At 35.2% G+C, this 26,094-nt stretch overlaps 1 protein-coding gene across 1 annotated transcript in view; it reads right to left on the bottom strand.

The window, feature by feature from the left end:
* LOC138712458 (transmembrane protein 198) overlaps positions 1-26,094 on the bottom strand; it is a 363,343-nt gene that overhangs the window by 78,669 nt on the left and 258,580 nt on the right. The gene's annotated exons all lie outside the window — the stretch shown is intronic.

Genomic DNA, 26,094 nt, shown 5'->3' with positions numbered 1-26,094 from the left:
AATAAGTGCAGCATCGTTATTTACATATTCTTAATTTCAAGAAATAATTCATTTAAAATATTAATTTTGGGGATTAATAAATAGATTAATATCTTTTCCATCCACATTCAGAAGGGATGCAAATTCGGAAATGTTGTTTCATGGGTTCGAGACGCGTAAACGAATTGTGTTCTACAGGGACATCACTTTATTTTTACCAACATTTTTAACATTAACCTGGCTATACTCGGAAACATTGTTGCCCCCTTCCATTACAGGAGTTTGATGTTACTAGTGCAATATGTAAACAAATCATTTTACTAGGTATAGGAGGAGAGAAAAGTAGTGTATCCATTTATGTTGTAGGGTAATACGATATTACGATTTTCAGTTTGATCATCACTTTTACGGAATTTATCAAAATACAGTAGAGTAGTAACATTTTTTTTTTCAAAAACTCAACTCTTCAGGCGGCTATATTCGTTATGTAATATCTACTTTATTTAGCATATTAATTATTGGTGTTAACATACAATATAGAGAGTGCATTTAAATTGAGGGGGCCATAAGTAAAGGGCTGTAAGTGCACTTAAGTTACTTTTGAGAAAATGGGGTTTACATATTTAAGCTTTCGTAAAATCGGTGAAATTTGTATTTAAATTTTAATGTGTGATGCGATTAAAATATCCCTTTGCCACTAAAATTTTAGATACTTTTGCTTACACTGGATGCACTTAACTCATGTTATTACAAATGTCACTAGCATTCCTTTGCTTCTAGCCACCTCAATTCAAAATAAGCTAATCTGAATTTTTAAACAAGTTGCTGAAAATGGTTGCCGTTCATTGCAATTCAGGCTTCAATTCAGTACGCATATTATTAAAAACATTTTGAAGCATATTCTCTGAAATTGAATTTATCGTTTCTTGAATATAATTTTTAGCACGATATTATTAATATAGGTTCTTTCTTCTATAGAAAACGCAATCATATTTATGAAACACACTATACACTGCAGTGTTTACTTCACTGCTTGAAGACTTCGAATGCAACAGCGGCCGTAAGTTTGTGTGTCTGACGGGAGCAAGGACATTAGTGAAGGGGTGAGAGTGAAGTACATTCAGAAATGCAGGTACAATAAAAATGCAAGTAAAAATAAAATGATGTCCCTGTAGATAGAATTAATAGGCCAACTCTCGCCCTCATAAGAATTTGGATGTTTGTAGGGGTGTAATTTAAGTTTGCTTGGGATACAAGTTTTTTTTTTTTTTCTAGGAAAGACCTTATAGGGTATATCGTGTGGCGTAGTTCCTATTTCCTCTGAAAGGAGCTATTTTCATTACCGTAAATTGGAGTAAACTTGGCCATAAAAAACAAGGATTTAAACCTTGATGTATGATGCATTTTTAAAGTTCATTATTTTTCTCCATTTCTTAAGTATTTGTTTACTATTTTAAGTCACAAATAGAGCTGATATCATGGTTTATTTTTATGGTCAAGTTTACCCGAATTTACATTACATTTCCAGTTCCCACAAAAATCCTAGTTTTATTTATTTATATTAATACTTTACTTTTACTTCTTATCCTAGTTATGGGATAATTTGCATGTACTTGTTATTAATATGATGTCCTTGCGAGCAAATCAACACACAATTTTACTGATAAAGACATTTTCATTTCATTTAATAGAAATAAAATTGCATTCTATTTATAATCGGTAACAACCACTAATGTAGCAAAAAGTAACGCCTTCGTTTAATTTGAGAAAAATCATTAACTAGCTCTTCTTTATATCAAGAGAAAAATGTGGGGTATTTTATTATAAAAGAGTACAGTTCTCACATTTTTCTTTAGTAGTACTACTCAATTTATTTATTTAGATGTTTAAATTAAAAAAAAAGAATAATTGATTTAAAATATTTATGGTAGTAAATTGTGAAAAGGAGCAGATAAATAAGGTTTAAAGTCTAAGGGCCGTATTCATAGACATTCTTAGCGCGGGCTTCCGGTGGATGATCAGTGAACTAACGTTTTTCGTGTTCATAAACCAGTGTTAGGGATATGATATGATATGAATCCTGTACAAGTAATCAGTCGATAGCCGGGGCTAGTTTAGCACGCTCGTAGCGCGGGCTAGCGAAATGTCTATGCATAGCACACTTAATGGTTATTACGATTGGTTTAAACATGCACTAAAACCAGACGTAAGTGCAAGTTTGAACCAATAAATTATTGAGATTTGCGATAAATTAATTAGTTAAGGAAATTGCATATTTATTATGTATAACTACTTTTGTATATAGGTCTTTTTTTAAATTATTAAGTTTTGTACTTTTGTGAACTAATATCAATAAATCTATCACTATCACTATCACTTTTTTTTAAGGGTACAAGGTAGAACTGGTAACAGTATTTTCGCGTATAAATATGAATATTTAATAAATAATTTCTTTCTTCTGTTTCTATCAAACACAGACTAATGTCCTTTGCACCATGTGATAAACAAATGTTGGTGAGTTGTGAGATGAACACAAACAAATTATTTTTTATTGTTTTAGTAAAGGAATGGCAGAAAGAAAGAGTATTGAAAAAATAATAATTTTTATTGTTCTAAATTCAGGAACCATTTACTCAGACCTTTCTTAAGATAAAGGGTTGAAATTTTTTATGCTGATGTCAACTATGTAATTCTCCAAAATGAATGGACTACTATTTTTAAATATTTCATTCAAGTAGTGAAAATATGGAGATACATGTCATATTTTTATATAACAAAATAAACTTACGGGGATTTTTCACATTGTGCTTGAAAAAGTACTGTTCTTATTCTACTCATTTTCTCAAATAATATGTTTTTTGACAAGGGGGAAACTTTGAAGAGTTTGAGATTATAACTTTTTGTAATAGGTATTCCTAACTGTTGACAAACGCAAATTCAGTAGACTTTTCTTTCTGCCATGCCTATATTAAAACAATGAAAAATAATTTTTTTCTGTGGCAGCTGACAATTCACCAACGTTTATTTATCACATGGTGCAAAGGACATTAGTGTGTGATAGAAACAGAGGAAAAAAATAATTTATATATTCATATTTATACGCGAAAATTCTGATACCAGCTCTATCCAGTACCCTTAAATCTTAAACTCCGGAAGGGGGGGGCAATTGCCCCCTTGCCCCCTCTTAAATGACGCATCTGGTTGTTCGGGTGTCTGGAAGTAAACGCTTTATTATTTTTCACTCTTATAAGAATATTTTATTTAACTATTTTTAATTTAATGGTGATGTGACTGAAATTATTTTGTTTTACTTGCAGTTTTATTAATGTTTAAAAAGTAACTAGACAATGATTTCGGACATCCTATGTTGGTTTAGGTTGAAATTTGGCAATCTTGATAACCCCATGTGGCGGGAGAGTCACATCATACCTGTATGTATCTCTATTATGGGAAATGAATATATCGGCACCGCGAGGTTGAAGAATATAGAAAACTATTTCGTTTATATGACGTCATTCTATTTTCGGTCAATGAAGTGTAATGAAATTTTGAATTCCAACCAATCACAGTCATACATCGCGATAATTTCTGCAGCTCGATTTATCACTATCAATTTATCGCATGGTCGTTCTTTTGTTCAGTCAGTGTCGCCAACTGTTTCCACGCAAATCGATGAGCATGTATCCATTGTACTAAATAAAGTGCGAAATCCTACTTCCACATCCACATCTTCATCTTCTAATTCCATGCCCATTGTGGCTAAAGAAAATGACACTCCTTCATAACAATTGTTCATTTAATTAATATATTAATCAGGATATTTGTGATTATATTATAACATGTTTAAATTAAATTATGATTTCAGTAGACAATGAAAAAGTGTTTCTGTTATAATAACAAGAGAAAAGCGCAGTATATGTAATTAACATTTTTAAGCCTGTATTTCGCTTTTCTCAATTAGCATTACTGAATGACTTTCAATTTCTATATTCCAGTAATCGTTATTCATCTATTTCGACTTCACAATGTCTGAATTGGTTAAGTATTCATAAATATACAATTATTAACATTTGTGAGCGAATTTTAGGAATATATTATTTATATTTTTAATTTATTCACGAAATAGTCGAGGTCTGAGATTACTATAGACTATTTCGTTTATATGACGTCATTCAATTTTCGACCAATGAAGTGTAATGAAATTTTGAATTCCAACCAATCATAGTCAGGCATCGCTATAATTTTTGCAGCTAGATTTATCGCTATCAATTTTTCCATGGTCGTTCTTTTGTTTCGCCAGTGTCGCCAACTGTTCCCCGTAAATCGATGGGCATGAATCCATTAATATGCATCTACACGGTTAAACTTTTCTTTCAACTTTACGCATTCAAGCAATGAACGCAATATTGATATTTAATATTAATTAATATATTTACGCATTGAAGATGACGTTCAAAACGGCGCACCATGTAGACACAAAATCTTCATGAATCTTAATTAAACGTACGTTTTAAACTTGATTCTTTCAATATTATACGTGCATGGAAAATTGAACTGTGTAGATGCAGCTTTAGTTCCTTTACACACTACAGCGAGAATGCGTTTGTCGAGCTATGCAAAATGCTTTTGTGCGAGATCGTGCGTATTTGCTTGTTTTCTGCACAGAACCAATACGCGGTAAGTGTGAAATACCACATTCAGTATTCCCAACGTAACACACACAACAATTTCCCTCTTCTTACCGCTTAAGCGCGACATTCATTTTACTGCTTTAGGCTTTTAACATATTATTTTAGAGACGTTTAACATAGTAATAATTATAAATTGGAAACTTACCACTGCAATTTCATCTAAATTGCAATGTTAATTATTGTTTTTAAATATTTGCAAAAATTAAGTAAAGTCTACTATTCCACGAAACTTATTGCATTCCTGATACAAGTAACATTAAGGAAGCCGTGAAAAAATCAACATGATTCCAGATGCGGATGTTATTACTGCAATATGTTATATAAATAATATTGTTAAAATATTAAAATGTAAAATAAATCATTACATAACCTTACCGTTTGTTTTAAGTTCGCATTTATAGACTGGGGGGGGGGAAGACAGACGTATATCACGACCTGCTGGAATATAGTAAACACAGCAAACATTTTATAGCAACAATTTGAAGATAGATATTTTTGTTTTTAAAAGTTGCCGTCATTGAACAGAAACCAAGATGGAGATTTCATTGCAACTAATTAGAAATTCCTCTTTCAGGTATGTAATAAACGATCTTCGCACAAAATAATGTACGATACACGAGCGGTATGTTTGTTTTCATGTTCTCGGAAATTAAAAAAGCTCAACTACGTTTCGCTTTTTCAATCTTTTCCTCGAACATGAAAACATCAACATACCGCTCTTGTAACGCATATTACTATTCTGTAGCACAGAGTAACGGTCGAAATACGGCATAGTTGACATTGGTCACTCGAGGTCTGAGATTACTACAGATAAACAATTAATTAACTTTCCTGTGTAACAGCGATCTTATTGCACGAATGATTATCGATTACCGTGACTATAAAACTTAAAATGAACGATATTTCCTTTTAAATCCGAGTAGGGAACCTACCAGCAAGGTCTACTATTGAGTGTAATGAACTGATGCGACCAAGTATGATCGGTCCAGTGAACTGTTACGCGTCCATAGCCGTTTTGTGAGATACGGAGCCACACAATGAGGGCGAGACGTGTTGAATTAGAAGAATCGGCGGAAAAAAAAAAAACACAAAAAGCGAGGACGAAAGTAAAAGGAAGGGAAGAGAATATTGCGGAAGGAAGCCGAACAGAGAGCTGCCCTTGATACGAAGTCTGGACCGCGGCCAACAGCACTTGTGTGTCCTGAATAGAGGACAGGTCGCCGCAAAACAGTATCACCCGCATAGAAAGCAGAGTGCCAGGAAATGCGATGAAAGGATTTCAAGTAAAAGGTTCTGGCTGGCAAAATGCGGGGCTATTTCTTTTTGCGCAATGTTGAGATGAGAACTTTACAAACATACAGCTTTTGACTAATTGCACCGTCTGGGGAACATTATCATCTTGAGAAGTAAAGTGTTGGTGCTGTGATAGTCACTGTAATACTGGCGCTGAAAGTGGTAATGACAGTTGAAGGGTTCGGAGCCATAGTGGGCCAAGCGCCATATTCTAAAAACGGAGAAACCGAGGGTTAAAACGAAGTGAGTACCATAATTAAATGAAGCATATAACAAGTATTAATACAGGCATGTCAGTTGATGCCCACAGGAGCAAGCGCGCGCTTTAGAGCCCAGGAGAGCCTGAGCGCTTTACAGCGGAAAGGAAAGAGATAGACGAAAGAGGTGGTATATGCCGCTTGGTCGAGCTATATTCAGGGATGGCCAGCACTGATTCAATAAATAAAGGGAAGAGAACTTATTAAAACTGTATCCATGTTAATTTTAAGATTTGCCTGAGAAGTACAGGGACATCATTTTCTTTTTACTTCAATTTTTATTGTACCTGAGTTTTTTAATGTACTTCACTCCCACCCCTTCTACTAGTGAACTTCCAACTGTTCTCACAGAACCAAGCGTATACAGTAAAAGTCGCCTTAAGGTCGTAGTAAACACAAACAGTATTGAGTTAGTATAGTACGTTCCAGAAATATGTTCGCATTTTCCAGTGACGAAAGAGCTTTCAATATTGAATCATATTTTCGCAAAGGTACTGTCATCTGTTTGCCTACGTCGCATCCCGATTACCCTCACCCGAAACTGTTTCAAATAACTTAAATAAAACTAAGTGTCACGTCATTTCCCCCTTTCTACGGTCCTATGACATAACTACTTGGACGGACAGTAGATAGCATGTCTGAGTAATTTTATCTGTGCGGGTCGGACAGAAGTGAAGATTTAATTCACAGTACGTAAGATACTCTTTTATATATATTAGGTATAGAATTATTTCAACATGAGTTACTAGTACAAAGGACGAAACTGGTAATTGGAATTAGACGCAATAGTCTATAGTGCGATAATATGCACAAAAGAACTGAAGCCTGTATCTAAATGAACGGCCACCATTTTCAAAAATGTGTTTAAATATCCATATTATGATTATTTTTCAATTTAACTTCATTCTCTATATTGTACGCTAATGTGCTGTAGACAGTATAATATACACTGCATAATGAATACGTTCACATGCATAACTCAGTTCGTGAGTAAAAGCACTTACTGTTAATACTGTACTGTATTTTGATTAAACAAAAACCTTATGAAAATTATCAAATTCAAAATTACGATATCTCCTAGTTTACGTAAATGGATGAACTACTTTTCTGCCCTCCTATACCTAGTAAAGTTATTTGTTTGTATTTTACGCCAGAATCATCGAACTCCAATCGTGGAAGGGGGTAGCAATCGTGTTTCCGGCTCTGAACCATTAATCCAAAGGTATAGCCAGGTTAATATTAAAAACGTTAGTAAAAATAAAATGATGTCCCTGTATGAGTGCATTATAAGAATGTAAGTTTTAATTTTAATGCTCATTTTTCACAAGTTTGATTTTTTTATTCAAAAGAAATATTTTCTCAACTTTTCGTATAGAAAAGTGAAATTTTCAGGTACAGGCCTATTTTTTTAGTAGCCTTACAAAATGTTTTCGTAAATCTAATATACCGTATATACGTATTACTGAAGATAGTGTATTGAAAATTTTGAAAATATTCGCATGGAAATTGTTTGTAAGGAAATAATTAACAAAGCAACTACTGTTACATCATAAGTAAAAGATACGTGTCCATGTGTTGTAAAAATGTCAGCTCTATAGCTTTAGCAGATTTCGAGAAAATAATTTAATATTCTGATGATAGGAAGTTGCTCACAAATATCACCTTAAAAGCATAATGCGATAAGAGTTTTGTTATGTAATATTAGTTACACTTAAAACAGATACAGTACCTAGGTAACTTTGCTTTGTACTGTAATATTGTTTTGATTAGTTCATTGATTACTTTTGTAAGGCTAAAAATACCATCAATATAAATTCCAACTTATCATGTCATACTCAATCTCTTTCTTTCGAATATCACTTTCTTTATGACTGATGTGTTTCATCCACTTAATACAGTATAATATTATACTACTATGGAATTTAAGTGAATATTCCTTCTTAACTCTCTATTATGTTATTAAGATTTAAAACACAAGTGCAATATTAATAAATCAGTGTTAGTACTTTTGTTTTACAGACAATTTAGATAATATTAAACAGAAAGAAACCATATAAAAATAACGACATAAAATTTCACGTTCCGTTTGAAGTTTGTGCACCACTGTTTTCTTAGTCCAACAGGTTGCTTATTATATACACAACCCTTCCTCTTTCCATACCTAGCGCTTGCTGCCCGCGCACGACGTCAAGGTCAGAAAAATACGCTTGCCATGACATCACTGTATTAATGTATGCACAATAAAACTAAATGATATGTAAATCTTCATTAAACTATGATATTCACTTAACTTTAACTCTTGCTTTCTCCATTTTTAATAAACGGCGCTTGGCCCACTATGGCTCTGAACCCTTAAATTGAAGCACCTACAGCAATTTTTGTATATCTGCTGTAATGGTAGTAATTAGGGACGTATTCTGTCCAAGGCGTAGGGAGATAAAGCTAGTTGTTTATAGACTATATTGACGTGACGTCACGTTTCGCGCGCGACACAGGTAAGCCTTCGGATCTGTCCTCTGTGCAAGAGAAAGAAAAAAAAAAAATAAAATAAAACTCAACGACCTGGAAAATGCCGATCAAGTAGCTCAAGAACCTCCAAGCGGTAGTGAGGTGGTGCCCCATGTTGTTGGTAGTGAATGCGTCCATCTTGATCATCTTCGTCAATCTGCGGAATAAGGAAATTTTCGAGCATATATCTTGATACACAATACCGTCTATGGTGAATTTCGTACTACGGCACTACATGAGTCAAACTTGATGTATTGCCCTTTAAAATGACGCCTTAACCAATTCTGTAATATTTGTGGATAAATTTCTGTAAGTTTCTAAAGTTGTCAAGTTTTGAAACAGGCTGTATAAGTTCGCACTTTTACGTTTGTACAGTGAGGTACTTTCTTTCATCATGCGTCTAGTTTTCGTGTCGAGGACTGTACGTGAATTTGTTTATTTAAAATTAGATATTTAATACTAATCACTTTGAATTTGCGAACCAGTACCTACGAATATAACTACAAGTTATCCTGTTTGAGCGTCAGATCTACCAGAAAATATTACGAGTGTATCAGAACAATGCATCCAATCTGTAATACAGAAGCATACTAGAATACTGTTGTATAAGATCTTGGCAGGAGCTGTACTGTACGATATAAGAGAAGGTTGGACGACAGCTTGGACGACAAGATGAAAATAGATTAACAGCTTGTGAAATGATGTTTATGAAAAGAACGGTAGGCCTATATATAAAATGGAAGATAGAGCGAAGTAAAGATATGAGGGAACAGCTCAATTTTCAACCAGTTTTGAGTTATATTTCTAATTAAGGGGAGAGGATGGTATTTTTTGGTGAAAAATGAGTAAATTAAAAAAAAACTCTTTAAAATACTCTGTGATATGTATGGAATGCATTGCATAACATTTTGTGGGTATTTGTGCCCTTATCGGATGTTGAGTCGCCATTTTTAAACTTCCTGCGTTATGGATTTTTAAATCACTCGCCCACTTTTATTGTTGTTTCCGGTAAATTAAATTAAAAAAAAATGTTTTTCTTTAAAATACCCTCTGATATGTGTGGAATGCATTGCATAACATTTTGTGGGTATTTGTGCCCTTATCGGATGTTGAGTCGCCCTTTTTAAACTTCCTGCGCTATGGATTTTTAAATTACACGCCCGCTTTTATCGGTTTCCAGTAACTTCATTTTTTTTGTTACATTGCCAGACAAAAATGGATATAATTTCAGAACTATTACAGATACATACATAAAATTTAGAACACACATTCTTTAGACTATTAGGAAACTTTTCTCTGTAACAGAATTTTGTTAATTGATTTCATTTTAAAAATACGTCCGTTTGTTTACAAGAAAGGAAATCAGAAAATTGTTATTAAATTTTAATTGTTTATTTTACAAACGTAGGGACTACTATCAAAATCTGTTACAGACAGTTTGTAGAACATGCTTTTGCAAATACATTGCAAAAAATTGTTTGAATCTATCTTTAAAAACGGTTTAGATATATCGGTTTTAGTACAATCCTGCATTGGGTATATTTTTTTTTTTTTGAAATTTGGGCCCCCAAATAATTTTTTTTTCAAAATATTTTTATTTGAGTTGCCACAGCTATGAGCTCTCTACATACAAAAGTTAATATTATACACCAAATAGGAAAAAGGTTTAAAAAATACCATCCTCTCCCCTTAAGTTGGAAAACCCGTCTTCAAATAAATAGCTGTAGCAAAATTTGCTAGTCCGTGACGAAACAATATAGGCCTACAAAAGGAGTAATTATGCCGACCAAATGCTATTTCGAGAATGATGAGCGAGACTCGAGAGACAAATGGAACGAACACAGCGAGCGAGAGCGGCAGTTAGTTTTGTTCATCTCTAATGGTTATATTGTATAGAATCCAGTTTGGTGGGCAGTCTGTAGCTAGGAGGTGCAGGTGCCAGCAGCTGCCAATTACACGGTTAGAAATAACTTTAATGCTCCTGCACTGTAACGATGCAATTAATTGTACGTCCTGTGATGCAACTGGACTTGACGTCAAAACAAGACGGTCGATTGGATGTAGAGCTATTCAATTAGTTTAAGAAACTGATACGGACTAGGAGTCGAAAATATGCAAAATGAACTGAGCGATCTATAGCCTATTACATTCGATGGTGTTTTGTAATAAGGGCATTATCAATAATTTTGTGGCTTTACGTTAATAAATGGTTATAAATCATTTCTCCAGCGACTCACTTTCTTGATGTATGAAAAAAAGTTAGAATTTATAAAACAGTTACATTACCGGTTGTTCTGTATGGTTGTGAAACTTGGACTCTTACTTTGAGAGAGGAACAGAGATTAAAGGTGTTTGAGAATAAGGTTGTTAGGAAAATGTTTGGGGCTAAAAGGGATGAAGTTACAGGAGAATAGAGAAAGTTACACAACGCAGAACTGCATGCATTGTACTCTTCACCTGACATTATTAGAAACATTAAATCCAGACGTTTGAGATGGGCAGAGCATGTATACCTTATTTTATTTCAAGGAGTGCAGTTCGGTGGCTCCTTTGAACACCCACTTACAGATTTATGACTTCCTACACAAACAACTCTGACAATTCCATCCTGTCCCAACATTGCATAGTTGTCTGGTGACCCTCGAAATTATGCAGTGAAACTGACGGGATTCCTGGAATTCGGAAAAGATGCGACAACTCTGCCTCCACGTGGATTTGACGGGAGCCTGTCAATTCTTCTGAACGAGGGTTGTGATTGTTTACTGACAGGAGAAGACAAGATTTCCGTCACAGTAAGGAAGACATTTATTTATGACAACCAATTAGTAGTGGGCAGTAGAAGATCTGTCGGCAAAGTCTTTTCTATGAAACTGCACTCCATAAAATAAAATAAGGTATAGCACGTATGGGCGAATCCAGAAATGCATATAGAGTGTTAGTTGAGAGGGCGGAGGGAAAAAGACCATTGGGGAGGCCGAGACGTAGATGGGAGGATAATATTAAAATGGATTTGTGGGAAGTGGGATATGATGATAGAGACTAGATTAATCTTGCACAGGATAGGGACCGATGGCGGGCTTATGTGAGGATGGCAATGAACCTCCGGGTTCCTTAAAATCCATTTGTAAATAAGTAAGTATGAAAAAAAGTGAAAATAGGCTACTGAGTTAAAGTAGGTAACATATTTTACGAAATGATGGATCTTAAACAGTATTTTTTAGATCTCCTGATTTTATTGATAGCGCCCTTTTTACAAAAATACCATCGATATTATAGGTTATGGCAGTGGTGTCACGAAATCAGCACGGAAACTTATGATTTTGAAGTTTCGGGAATGCATGTGCTCCTCTGTAGAAGATTGCATATTACTATGGGGTTACATAGCGTTCAGGCAGGGATATAGAAAGTATTACAGTAAGTAATGTAGTTGTAGGGAAAATCACAGTCATAGAAATGAGGCAATTTATGTTATAAGCGGACATAGCATCTCGGGGACCGATGAGTTAAGTTGACTGCAACACGGCGTATACACTAAACTAAGGCTTTGTTGCTAGTAGCAGAAGATGGAGGTATACAGAAACATAAAAACTCAAGGAGCGATGTATACTACTGAATGTGTGTTGACCTTGTTGTTCAGAATCGGCACGGATCTTTCAGTTTTAATATTATACGACTATGTTGGTCGTCTAATGAACATAAACACTGCTTGCAAGGAACGATGGGTTACATAAGAACATTTATAGAACATTAAATAAATAATGTATTAACAATAAAAATAACCTAAATACATCTGTCTTATTTAATGAAATGTGCTATCGTAACATATTTTAAATTAATCTTGCCTTAATGTTACATAGAAGTTTAAAGAACGGGATGCCAGCACAGTCTACTATATACAGTCACGAAGCTTGAGGTGTTTTTGTGCAAATCTCGTGATAAAGCGCTCCAAGCGGTTAGCAACTAGAAACAATAGACTATCCGTGGTCGACTTTGGACTGTGTCGTATTTCACATTGATGCTTGTGAAATGTTCGTTATTGGTTGTAATGAAAATGTTAATGGCTAAAATATAATAATTTGAATAATAATATGGGACATGGAGGAGACGTTTGTAGTGCTATAAATTGTAGCAACAGTAAGAGAAAGAGGCCAGAGTTATCCTTTTTCCGATTTCCGAAAGATTCAGAAAGGTTCCTGGGTTTCCACAAGAATGCCGTGCAGAAACAAAACTGTTAATTTGAAGTTCTTTGTGACTATTAGAATACATTATATCCTTAAATTTCACAATGAAATGTTTCAGTCTAACCGAAAGGACATTAGATACCGGTTAAAGTTCTGTCACTTAGGCTGCTAAATTTCCAGAGAAATAAAGGTTAGGTCTACTTTTTTTTTTCAGAGGATATATTTTTAATTGTAGCTATTAATTTTGTTATAATTTTTATGTGTTATTTTACTAAAGACGTAGAAAAATTAAGTTTGTTTTAATGAAATTTATTGATCACGTTTTATTTTCAATTCTGGTGGGATTATTGCTTAGGCCTACTTTTTTCTTCAGAGGATATGTTTTTAATTATAGCTGTTAATTTTGTTGTAATTTTTATTTGTTGCTTTACTAGAGACGTAGAAAACGTCTGTTACAATAAAATTTATTGATCACGTTTTATTTCCAATTCTGGTGTGATTATTATTGCTTAACCTCATCCCACTTTGTTAACTACGTAAGCCTACACTACAAGTACCGGTACACGTAAGTTACTCCATTAATTCATATTTCCATTATTATTGTTGTGAAGAGAAACGCAAATTAATATTTATTGGTTTCATAGTTAATTATCGCTATAATCTTGAATGAGTGAAGCTATTATAGCAAATTTCAGTTCGTTTTGCACAAACAAAAATTATATTAACTTATTTCTTGCGGGTATCTTCGAGTTTATGGTGGAATTTAATATACTTCATTAAAATAATAAATTAACTTTATGCATTTAATATTTCAATAATGGAAGGAAGGTGTTAATTTTTCCAAAAGAACACGACAACGAAAGTGTAACATATTTTATCGGCTGCTAGGAGAGAGATCTGCGATGATGAGGCGATAGTAGCGATCCTAGTGGTGGGCAACTACCCATGTTTGCATTTTTACTACATATTGAGCTTCGCGACTGTATATAGTAGACTGTGATGCCAGTCTTTACCATAATCTCACACAAATCCAGTTAGAATTGTGATTGTTTATTTGAAATGCAATTACCTGTTGGCAGATCTTCACTTTAAATATAACATTCTCTATATCAGGTAATATTACGTTAGCAGTTCCAATCCTTAAAACTGAACATAACTTATTGTCTACCAGTCGACTCCTTAACCTAGATTTGTTAAGTTTCGCGAAAGAATAAAAAAACTGTTTACATCTATAAGTACTACCGAACACTAATATTATTTCTGAGGCAATTTTTTTCATTTTATCATACAAAATAAAAAATAAAAATTGAAGTAATTGAGGATATTGCGATGATGACTTCAATGATCTTTACTCTTTAGTATGAAGTCGAGTGATGCACTGTATCACATTTGTACTCCCCTATCACGTCTAGTCCACACCTGTGGAGTAACGGTTAGCGCGTCTGGCCGCGAAACCAGGTGGCCCGGGTTCGAATCCTGGTTGGGGCAAGTTACCTGGTTGAGGTTTTTTCCGTGGTTTTCCCTCAACCCAATATGAGCAAATACTGGGTAACTATCGATGCTGGAACCCGGACTCATTTCACCGGCATTATCACCTTCATCTTATTCAGACGCTAAATAACCTAAGATGTTGAACAGCGTCGTAAAATAACCTACTAATAAATAAATATCACGTCTAGCATAAGACTGCAGGTCAGGGGAGGCAAGATTTGAACGCTTGTTGTCGCTGGAACGTAATTGAAGAACATCACGCAATGGAGCGGGAAGACATAGCTGGTTTACTAACAAATGTGTTTTATCTTTTTTTAGTTGTAGTTAGTTAGCTTCTTTATACAGAGGGTATCGCAAAGGAAACTTACAGAATCATGAGATTCTCGGTAACTGTAGGCTCCTTTTCCTCACATTCCTGTTTGATGGAACGGATACGTTGCTCCGAAACGTTGGAGATTTCTGTCATTTCCGTTACCTGCACAGGAACAGTATATTAATTTAAAATATTAAGTTACAGAACCTCTTGTTAAAAAAATGACATCGTGCTCTTGTTCTATGACATAATCTCTTTACACTTTTTTACGTAGGCACTGGACATTGGATGAGATGAATACAAAAAAAAAAGGAAATACTAACGAGAAATTCCTCATGGGTAAATAAAAGACTCATAATTTAAATGAGTAACTACTCTGTTTCATATTACTAAAAACGAATCTCTTGACTGATTAATTACTCTGGTCATCGAGTAGACAGCCATGACCATCGCCGTATCCAGCGGCAGGTATCAAATAGCGCTGACTAAAAACAATAGTAATATACGTTACAAGAGCGGTATGTTGACGTTTTCATGGTCGAGGAAAAGATTGAAAAAGCGAAACGTAGTTGAGCTTTTTTAATTTCCGAGAACATGAAAACAAACATACCGCTCGTGTATCGTACATTATTTTGTGCGAAGATCGTTTATTACATACCTGAAAGACGAATTTCTAATTAGTTGCAATGAAATCTCCATGTTGGTTTCTGTTTAATGACGGCAACTTCGGAAAACCAAAATATCTTTCTTCAACATTGTTGCTGTAAAATGTTTTCTGTGTTTACTATACTCCAGCAGGCAGTGATATACGTCTGTCTTTTTTTTCCCCCAGTCTATAAATGCGAACTTAAAACAAACGGTAAGGTTATGTAATGATTTATTTTTCATTTTAATATTTTAACAATATTATTTATATAACATATTGCAGTAATAACATCGGCATCTGGAATCTTGTTGATTTTTTCACGGCTTCCTTAATGTTACTTGTATCAGGAATGCAATAAGTTTCGCGGAGTAGTAGACTTTACTTAATTTTTGCAAATATTTAAAAACAATAATTAACATTGCAATTTAGGTGAAATTACATTCGTTCAGATCAAATTGCTGCACATTTAAAGGAGAAACCTATTTTTTTTCAATAATTTATTATCATAGGACACTGCTCTCAAACTGACTGAGCATATTGGGAATTAAGTCAATGACTATCCCAAAACACGCTATGAAATGCTTCGTATAAAACGATGTTTTTTCCTCAGAAAGGAAACAAAAACGATCAGAATTGTATTACATTTTTTTTATTTGAAAATCCTCAAAGAACAAGCCCCTGAAATTAATAACATTACTTACTATTCATCTTGTATATGTTATGCAGTGTTGTCATATTTACATTCAGTTTTCTCTAAAAAACTCGGAATTTTCAATAGATTATTGGTCGTATCAGAAACATTATTTAACAATTTTTTTCTTATAATGAACTAATCTACTGATCGTATATACTCACATAATATTGATCCTTGTTTGATAATTCTGAATAAGTAACAAAATTTACTTTCTAAGAATTACCTATTATTATTATTATTATTGTTATTATTATTATTATTTTTGTTATTCTTGTGGAATTTGTGCATTCTCTTTCAGGGAACATACTACACTGGAAGCTTATAAACGGAAGTTAGACTTCCGAATTCTGGTTAAGGATAAAGTATTATTCAGTTAATTGTAGCCTATTCTGTACTAGAGATGCATCGTCATAGGCTATTGGAGTATCAAATTGAAAATATGAAACAACTCAGTTCTCATTGTAAGACTTTGATAAAGACTGGCACTTTCACCTAAAGCTTTTTACAGCTTCTGAATTGATGGGCCTGAATTTCAAACAAACGACAAATCTCATACAACTCTACACCATGTAGTGAACGAACAAGCTGAAATGTTATTTCCTACGTTTTCTTCGGTCCGTTTATCTCACTGTGAATTAATCCTTCGAACAATAAAGATGAGTGACAGAGAATCGATGAGTTCTCGGATAACATGTTGAGGGATTGTGTTTCATGCCTATTGCACCTGGCTGGTCAGCTCTTCAGTAGTTGTGGAGCTCTGATTGTTAACTAGACATCTCTCAATCATGCCCACATATGTTCAATAGGGTTCTGGTCTGGGGACCTGGCCGGTCAATTTGACATGACACATTATTCATCTCAAGGAGGACATACAGCACACACACACCGGTCTACATCAAAACCTGAAGTAGGAAGATTATTGCTACAATTTTTTTGTTTATATTGGGGTTTAACTAGTGTAAGAAAACAGGTTATGAATGCAGAGTTGAATGAACGAGAAGAGGATGGTAAATTTTGTGTTTTACTTTCCTCCTCATGGAAGCCACGTTAAGAATATTGTTCTTAAAACTCCACCTCACTATTTTCTCGAATAATGGCGAATATGATAACAACTTTGCCACAAACTTTAGATAACATTTTATGAACTTAGTGCTAGCATGACATGGTTCTTTGGATAAAATTCTATTTTACTAATAGAGTTTGAATAAATTAGAGAAACGTTATACCCTTTTTATAAAGGGAAACCTATCCTGACTCGTTGTTTCATGAACAGTCTTCTTTCTTTCCAATCCACATCAATTTCCTTTAGGATTCCCATCAGTTTATTCCAATTCACACTGTCAAAAGCCTTTTCTAAATCCACAAATACTACACACACTTCTTCATACTTCTCTATGTAACATAACGTAATCCAACATAAATATTGTTTTTCAGGAAGAAAAATGATGCAACTGCAAAACTGGGGCGAATATTAAAAAAACCCTATCTGACTATTACTATTTATAAGTAACCAAAATTATAATATTTTGCTTTATTTCGATTGTCATAATATTTTTTCCAAATAATTTATTTATTTATATAAGTATTTATATGTAGGCCTAAGTAAGAATCTATTTTTTGTTTCTCCTGATAAAACATTCTATGTTGCACTTACGTCGTTGTTCCTTCGGAACAGCGATATGAAGAAGTCATGTTTACACAAAACCTGCTGCCTTGTATAACGTGACTACATTAAGAAGGCCTGTAGTCTACACATGGAGAAAATTGTGACGAAGAGTCATAAAATTGTTCAGGCATTATCAATGTACTACTCATTTCCGATGGGAGGGAGGAATGCATTGTATAATGTCGTTAAAGAGAATGAAGTACATCGCCAAGCGACATTTATCATTTACAGTGTTATTCAACTTTGTCACGTAGAGAAGACTGTTAGTTTAATTATACCACTCAATGAAGCAACGACCCGTCTGCAGAAATTGTGTACAGAAGTAAGGAAACTAAACAGAGCAAGGATACAAGAAAACAAGACGACAAAAGGAGAGATAATAATAATAATAATAATAATAATAATAATAATAATGATAATGATAATGATAATGATAATAATAATAATAATAATAATAATAATAATAATAATAATAATAATAATAATAATTAAGGCTCGGAAGTTGATGACCTAAAAATCACATAAAATGATCTATAAAATAACCTTAAATTTCTGAATATATGACATTAAAAAAATGACCATGATTATAGCGGTAAAATAAAAAAAAATAGTACACTTTCATCTATTGAAAATACATTGTCAACAAAGTCAGTCGCTAACTGTCGCAAAAAACTTTGTCTGCTTTATTTCCTTTCGGCATTTTTATGTCTTAACTTGTGAGATACAATACGCTGACTGCGGGCATTGCGGCTGCAGTATTTGTTGTCTTGCGTTGAATGGGGGGAAGCAAGTAACACACGTGATCAGGAGTCAAGGCTGATGCAACCATAAGGAAAATTTCTGTAAGAGGCAATCGAATGGTGTAAGCAATCTGCAGTAGAATGTTATGTTTTATTTAACGACGCTCGTAACTGCAGAGGTTATATCAGCGTCGCCGGATGTGCCGGAATTTTGTCCCGCAGGAGTTCTTTTACATGCCAGTAAATCTACTGACATGAGCCTGTCGCATTTAAGCACACTTAAATGCCATCGACCTGGCTCTGCAGTAGATTCTCGAATGTAGACTACGACTACAGCGTAAAAAAATCCGTTCATAAGGAGAAAAGGGCAAAAATGCAATAAAAAGTAGAACATTTTCTAAAAAATTACCAATAGACAATATAAAAACCGAAAAATGCAAAATAAAAGTAGGCTATATTAGTTCACGTTGAAGTGAAACGCGTTTGTATTGCAACCTGCATTGTCTGTGGTGTCTCAGAAAAAATATGATACTTCATCAACTTCCGGAACCAGGTGGCCCGGGTTCGATTCCCGGTCGGGGCATGTTACCTGGTTGAGGTTATTCCCGGGGTTTTCCCTCAACCCAATATGAGCAAGTGCTGGGTAACTTTCGGTGCTGGACCCCGGACTCATTTCACCGGCATTATCACTTTCATCTCATTCAGACGCTAAATAACCAAAGATATTGATAAAGCGTCGCAAAATAACATACTAAAAAACTTTCATGCTCTACCTAAACATGATGTTTGCCGATTGCAGGGGACTTGCTCCGCGTGTTATATCTAAGTAGGTAAACATTGACTTTCCCCTATATCGACGGAGCAGTGTAGTAGCAGATGTTTCCTTTTATCATAACAGTAGAAGTGGTTAGTTCACAGTGCAGTTATTTCACATTTTCCGAGCGCACTCGAATTCGTGCATTAGCGCCTTGAGGCCAGGAAGCTAGATGCCCGAATCAAGTATTACGTTCCACTGAATTTTTGTGGAATCGATGGAAACTAAACATACAAAATTCTCCCGCCTACACTGGCAAAATAACGTAATGAATAAGTTAAATTATGCATCAATGTTAAACATTATATTGAGCTGGTGTAAATGTATATTTCGTTTGAATAGTTTGTTGTGTTGGGGAAGAAGTTGCTGCAATGAGACTGATGATCCATTGAATTTGTTTATGTATATATGTAATCTGTAAACAAGAGGCGGTAATTGGGCTTTTTCTCGCCCCGGGGAGATATAATGCGATCTAGTCTGGAGACCTGATTGTTCAGAAGTAGGCCATCCAGATCTGCAGGCGGCGGATGTGGGCTCAATTAGACTGCGCTCACTGAGCGGATCCGGGATACACGGAGCCCCGCAATCCGCGACACCTTCCGTTACCAACCCGTGGTCTGCGAACCCAAAGTTTCTCACCTGATCTCTTTACTGTAATGTTTATTGTGTTCCTTAGTAGTAAGTGGTAGTGACTTTTAATATTTCTAAGTTAAATATTGTTTCAGCACCTGACCTTGCAAATGTGGCATTTAGTAGGAACTAAAATTTTGGAAAATTGTTAAGGAAAATTGTTTCTAGGAGAGTAGCCTACATGCAACTGAATCATATTTTGATGCAATATATTTCACAGCATTATCACTGTCACAAACGAAGATGTGTTGGAAAGAGTGGGTGAAGAAAGAATAAAGCTGAAATTGATCAGGAAGAGAAAAATAAATAGGCTGTGTCACTGGCTGAGAAGAAACTGCCTAATGAAGGATGTACTGGAAGGAATGGTGAACGGGAGAAGAGTTCGGGACAGAAGAAGATACCAAATAATAGACGACATTAAAATATATGGATCATATGCGGAGATTAAGAGGAAGGCAGGATATAGGAAAGACTGGAGAATGCTGGGTTTGTAGTGAAAGACGTGCTCTTGGGTAGATTATTATGAATGAATGAATCACTATCACAATCATCGTATACATAATCATCATCATCATCATCATCATCATCATCATCATCACCACCATCATGGCCTACACAGTTTCCATGATTAGGAACGTACTTCCTAAGACTTGAAGAGTTGCTTACACACTTTGACCTCATACCTGAGCCCAATATCAAACGAACCCAATGTCATTTCACCATTAGTTGGAACCTAAATGCATTTGTAAGCTGCTTGGGAAAATTCTGGGATTTTCAGTTCTAATTGGACTGCTACGAACAATCGGCGAAAGATATCTAGAGAAGAATAAAGAAGTGTATATAGTATTTGTAGACATAGAAAAGGCGTTTGAGAGAGTGGATTGGAATAAACTGATGGGGATTCTACAGAAAATTGATGTGGATTGGAAAGAGAGGAGGCTGGTCAGTAATCTTTATATGAAACAACGAGTCAAAGTAGGATAGGAGAAGAAATGCCTGAAGGAGTGTGTGAAATGAACAGACCGAATAAGAAACGAAGCTGTGTTGGAAAAAGCGATTGAAGAAAGAATAATGCTGAAATTGACCAGGAAGAGGAAAAGAAATTGGCTTTGTCACTGACTGAGAAGAAACTGCCTACTGAAGGATGCACTGGAAGGAATGGTGAACGGGAGAAGAGTTCGGGGCAGAAGAAGATACCAAATAATGGATGGCATTAAAATATATGGATCGTATGCGGATACTAAAAGGAAGACAGAAAATAGGAAAGACTGGAGAATGCTGGATTTTCAGCAAAAGAAAGAATCACTCAGGTTTACATAAAAGGTAGGCCAAATTTTCAGAAATTAAATTTAGAAAATTATAATTTCGAGTCTGTCACTAAAGAAAAGTTTTTTTGGCATGTATATCACAGGAAAGTGTGATTTAATATTTTGTATTTCTCATTTTTGAGGGATTCCAAACGAATAAACTTTATTAATAGATGATTGATATTGATAATACAGAAATACACTTAGTCCACATATTGGGAGGCATTTTGCATCACTTGTCACCACTTTTGGCGCATTTTTCCGGCCGGGAGTGGTGCTGGATGTTCTGTATTTAGACATATTTATTTGTTCTATGGTCTGTTGGCTCTTACTCGTTAATATCCTAATAATGTCATTAGCTCATTACATTAATTTTATTGACGAATATTTCCATATATTTTTTTACTTGGTTATTTAACGAGCTGTTTCAACTGTTAGCGTGGATGGAATTGATAATAGCGAGATGTATTTGGTGAGATGAGGCCGAGGATTCGCCATAGGTTACCTGACATTCATCTTACGGTTGCGGAAAACTCAGAAAACCCAACCAGATAATCAGCCCAAGCGGGAATCGAACCTCGCCCGAGCGCAATTCCGGATCGACAGTCAAACGCTCTACCGCCTGAGCTACTCCGGTGGCATTTCCATATTAATCGTACCCGTGTGACCTAAAACGTTATGCCTTGGACTGGCGATCCGAAATAACGCTGGTACCAGTCGAGTTCCCATAAAAAATTTTTTTCTCATGAAATGTCAGCGAGTGTACGAGATGGGTGCCCATCCAGCATCGTACTGAATTTGAGGAACTACAGTGAGTAGCGAAATCCGGTTTCGAAAGCCAGCTATAACAGTCAATGGATCATTGTGTTAACTACACGTTATTGCCATACTGATTGGATGATCGTTCACCTCTGCTAAGGCATGTGGACGTGAGGCTAGAATTCGGCTGGTCGACCTTTTTCCTCTAGGTCAGTTATTTCCAACTGTCCAATCTGTGACGTCGGAGAGAGTTTCCCCTTTCGGAGCAGATCTGGTAGAGCACATGAGGGAGGGTAATGCTGTGTCTCCGCTATTTAAACATCTCCATCCCTTCCACTGCCACTCCCCTTGCTTTGCTCTTCCACCTATGCTTCCCCTCTCGAAGTGCACGAGAGCAGAGACGTGTGACGTCACAGAGTCAGCCGTTGAAAATGCCTGCCCTAGGTGTTCTCCGGTCACCGATTAGTTTTAATTTTCATATCAAAATTACTGGCTACTTTGTTAGACTCTTGTACTTTCCTCTTCATTACGACTGATAATTACTTGGCAATCGGCAAGCCGTAAGTGGTAAAATTTAATGTTATTAAATTAAATTATGGTTTATTTAACGACGCTCGCAACTGCAGAGGTTATATCAGCGTCGCCGGTGTGCCGGAATTTTGTCCCTCAGGAGTTCTTTTACATGCCAGTATATCTACTGACATGAGCCTGTTGCATTTAAACACACTTAAATGCTATCGACCTGGGCCGGGATCGAACCCGCAACCTCGAGCATAGAAGGCCAGCGCTATACCGACTACGCTATCCAGACCGACGTTACTAAATATACTGCAATTTAATCTATGAAATGATCGTAACTAAATAAAAAGTTTGTGCAAGATCGTGGGTATTTGCTTGGTTTCCGCACAAAACCAATCCGCGGCAAGTCTAAAATTCCACATTCAGTATTCCCAACCTAACACACATAACAATTTCCCTCTTCTTACCGCTTAGGTGACATATTGATTTTACTGCTTTAGGCTTTTAACATATTTTTAGAGACGTTCAATATAGTAATAATTATAAATTGGAAACTTACCACTGCAATTTCACCTAAATTGCACTGTTAATTATTGTTTTTAAATATTTGCAAAAATTAAGTAAACTCTACAACTCCACTAAAGTTACTGTATTCGTGATGCAAGTAACATTAAGGAAGCCGTGAAAAAATCAACAAGATTCCAGACTCATCATAGACTGGGGGGAAAAAAAGACCGACGTATATCACGGCCTGCTGGAGTATAGTAAACACAGAAAACATTTTAAAGCAACAATGTTGAAGACAGATATTTTTGTTTTGCAAATTTGCCGTTATTGAAAATAAACCAAGATGGAGATTTCATTGCAACTAATTAGAAATTCCTCTTTCAGGTATGTAATAAACGATCTTCGCACAAAATAATGTACGATACACGAGCGGTATGTTTTCTTTCAATTCTCGGAAATTAAAAAAGCTCAACTACGTTTCGCTTTTTAAAACTTTTCCTCGAACATGAAAACTTCAACATACCGCTCTTGTAACGCATATTAATATTACTATATAAAGGTTCATTCATTTCAGCCATAGCTTTCTACCTAAGAACAGGTCTGTCACTGCAAACCCAGCATTCTCCAATCTTTCCTATTTTCTGCCTTCCTCTTAGTCTCCGCATATGATATATATTACATCTTAATGTCGTTTGCAGTTTTTTTTCTTTTGAAAAATAAATGCGGTAGCTTTCCGTTGCTTTCCGCACACCACTCTCTCTTTCGCATCTTGAAAGATCCCAGGAGGCCCCAGCGTGGAGGTGAGGAAAGTGGATTTGACTAATTATGCTCTCCTGATTTCATTGAAATTCACCACAAGAGCTAGATATCAGTTCTCTCAGGGTTTTTGACCCGATCAGAGACCGGGAAATCCGAAGAGTTTTATTTATTTTTTTGCTAACCTAGATTAAATGAGATTCTGTTTATCAGATCTAGTACGACATTAATTTTTTACAATAAAATTATACTCCTATTTAAATTTTGTCATTCAATAATGTTACACCGAAACTCAGTACAATCTCCCATTTGTTCATAATGTTTTCAGCGTACAAATTGATCAATACCAGTGACAATTAAATCGTATGTTAATGCTTCATAATTTATATGATATCTCGCCCATTTACATCACGTCCTTTCTGAATTAAACAATCATCGTTAACTCACTGAAACAATAAATAGCGCCACAACCACCCATGGATAAAAATTAGTCTGCTGGATCTAGCGATTAGTTACAAAAACGAGTCCACTGCAGATGTGCTCGATACTAGTTGAAAACTACTCTGGAGCAGATACAAGTAGACACAGCAAGCCAGTTGTGTCTAATTCCTAACGATTATATGCATACACCTACCTGTACACTCCAGATGCTCGTAATAGGACGAAACTCTCTTAAGGTACAGGGACATCATTTTATTTTTACTTCAACTTTTATTGTACCTGAATTTTTTAATGTACTTCACTCCCACCCCTTCTACTAACTAAGTTCCAACTGTCCACACAGAACTAAGGCCGCAGTACTGAGTTAGTGATTATAGTACGGTTCAGAAATATGTTCGCGTTTTCCAGCGACGAAAATTTCCAATATTGAATCATATTTTCGCATGGGTACTGTCGTCCGTTTGCCTACGTCGCATCCCGATTTCCTCCACCTGCTTCTGCTGGCTCCACTGTAAAGACTAGTGGCTGGGCTTTCTTAGCTCTTTTCTGAAAACATTAATTTCTGGTAGAAATAAATTAGACGCCTACATAATATTATGCAACTGTTTAAAATAACTTAAATAAAAGGGCCTCGTTAAGTAATTAACTATCACGTGATTCTCCCCCTTTCTACGATCCTGCGACATAATCACTTGGACGGACAGTAGATAGCATGTCTGAGTAATTTTATCTGTGCGGGTCGGGCAGAAGTGAAGACTGAATTTACAGTACGTAAGGTACACTTTTATAGAGAAGGTACAGAATCATTTCAACATGAGTTACTAAGTATGAAGGACGAAACCGGTAATTGGAATTAGATGCAATAGTCTATAGTGCGATAATAGGCACAAAAGACCTGTATCGAAATGAACGGCCACCATTTAAAAAAATGTGTTTAAATATTCACATTATGATTATTTTTAATTTTAACTTCATTCTCTATATCGTACGCTAATGTGCTGTAGACAGTATAATATACACTGCATAATGAATACGTTCGCATGGATAACTCAGTTCGTGAGTAAAAACACTTACTGTTAATACTGTACTGTATTTTGATTAAACAAAACCTAATGAAAACTATCACACTCAAAATCGCGATCTTTTCTACTTTACGTAAATGGATGAACTACTTTTCTTCCCTCCTATACCTAGTAAAGTGATCTGTTTGTATTTTACGCCAGTATCATCGAACTCCAGTCGTGCAAGGAGGTAGCAAACGGTGTTTCCGGGTCTCAATCATTAATCCAAAGGTATAGCCAGGTTAATATTAGAAATGTTAGTAAAAATAAAATGATGTCGCTGTATATATACACCCACAAAACGCAAAAAAATGATAAAAAATTAGAATTTTCAAAATATAACTATTTTAACAGTGAATTTTCTCCTCTTTAATTTGATATAAGAATTTTCGATTTATGCCTTATTGTTTTTCGGATAAGTCCCATTTTCAAAAATGCTGCGTCATCAGCCATGGTCACTTACATTTGGAGTGCATTACTTTTGGAGTGATCTTCGTAGCAGTCAATTCCCTCGTCCAGCATTGCTTGTAAAATAAACTTCTTTCTAGTCCCGAAATAGATGCATAGATATTTGGGCATGATCATTAGATTGAAAAAAAACTCTTTTACATAATGAAGTAATTTATAATCTTTTACTGTTAGTCATAAAACTGTAAATTTGTGTCAATGATTTTGTACGTCATTTTAATAAGAGTCCAAAAGTAGAAATTACAATTCTGAGGAGGATGGGCATAAACCCTGGGACAAACACCATCGCAGGATTTGTTGCATCAATGGAAATAGGGACAAAAATGCCAAAAAAAAAAAACATTCAACACCTGAAGTTAAAACATGGCGTAGG

Source organism: Periplaneta americana, chromosome 13 (genome assembly GCF_040183065.1).
Source record: "Periplaneta americana isolate PAMFEO1 chromosome 13, P.americana_PAMFEO1_priV1, whole genome shotgun sequence".
Taxonomy (NCBI): Eukaryota; Metazoa; Arthropoda; class Insecta; order Blattodea; family Blattidae; genus Periplaneta; species Periplaneta americana.
Note: the sequence above shows the minus strand (reverse complement) of the source record. Positions and strands in the feature narration are given on the sequence as shown.